The sequence below is a fragment of the Bison bison genome, unplaced genomic scaffold (genome assembly GCF_000754665.1).
Source record: "Bison bison bison isolate TAMUID 2011002044 unplaced genomic scaffold, Bison_UMD1.0 scf7180017864180, whole genome shotgun sequence".
Taxonomy (NCBI): Eukaryota; Metazoa; Chordata; class Mammalia; order Artiodactyla; family Bovidae; genus Bison; species Bison bison.
The window spans coordinates 9,277,702-9,279,220 of record NW_011494752.1 but is presented as its reverse complement, the minus strand read 5'-3'; positions in this window follow the sequence as shown (position 1 = coordinate 9,279,220).

Below are 1,519 nucleotides of genomic sequence, written 5' to 3'. Positions count from 1 at the left end.
GAGAGAGAGAGAGAACAACAACAACAAAAAAAAAACCTCCTGCAAAATATAGAAATTTTCAAAATGACAAAACAGTCAATGTCCAATAAAATACAAAAAAAGGGATAACTACCATCAGTGACAAAGGTGTGTGGGGAAATAGATATTCTCACTCAGGACTGGAAAAGAACATGAACCAGCTGTTTGGATTGTAACGTGGCACATGTTTTAAAAATGCTTCTGTCCAAACATCTGCTCTTCTAGAGAATCGGTACTAAAGAACCAGTTAAGGATGGATGCAAAGATGTACCGTCCAGATTGTTCTCATCAGAGCTGTGTTGGTGACAGTGAAATCCAAGATCCACAGCTCAGTCTAATTTCCAAGGGAGTGAGCACAATGGCTGGCCTTGGCGAATGCTTGTGTTTATGAGCTCCCTGAATAAAGAGACATTGTATTGAGACTCCAGGGGTAACTGTTATGGAGGAAGAATGCAGGGATGGGACATTTGATTGTTCATTACAAGGACTTCCCTGGCAACCCAGTGGTTAAACTTTGCCTTCTAATGCAGCGTGTTGTTCTGCCAAAAGTTTTAACTTTCTTCTCAGGTTCAAGGGGTTTGTTAACAAAATTAATCACTTGTTGCAAACAAATGAACAATACCCGTATTTGTTAGAGAATTATCTAGCTTACCCTCAATATATTAACATTAAAAGAGAAATAGAAACAGCAGAGGATACATCATCAGACTGGGTTTTAACCAACATCCAGACTTAAACAGCACTGGGAAATCCCATGTCACAGCAAGTCCAGAGTCTGAACTGGGAAAATGTCCCAGGCAGTGAGCCCACTTTGTGGATGAGGCTTCAAAACTTCAGTTCTGAGATTCCCACTTAAAATCTCAGGCCACAAATTGATATAGCCATCAATCTGTGAGCAAACTTCAGCTCTGGTTTCATGTTAATGCTGTCTGTTTTATCTTATGAGCACTGATACACTCCAGGCCTGGGAGACTGGTTGGATCTCCAGGGCTCAGGAGAATTCCAAGACTCACTCCCTATCTTATCTATGATGCTGCCCAGCTAGCTGGTAAAAGTCAGTGCAAGTGCAGGCAGGCATGTAGCCAGGGTGGCATCCAGGCAGATTAGGGACAAGTCAGAAGCCTGCTCTGCTTTCTTTGTCTCTGAAGCCTTAACAAGACTTCAATCTTAATTCCCCTAACAGTGGTGCAGGTTCGATCCCTGGTCCAGGAGCTAAGATCCCAGGTGCCTTGCAGCCAAAAAAACCAAAACATAAAACAACAGAAGCAATGTTGTAACAAATTCAAGAAAGGCTTTTACAATGGTCAAAAAAAAAAAACCTTAAAAAAATTTTTCATTAGAAATATTAGAAACCAATGTTGGGTAATCTGGAGGCCCAGGCCAAGGACAGGACTTCTCCAAGCTATGGCCTCCTGATTAATTGAGAAGAAAAGCCATTACATCCCATGATGGGAGAGGGATGCCTCTGGCCATGGCACAGAGGTAAAAAAAAAAAAAAAAA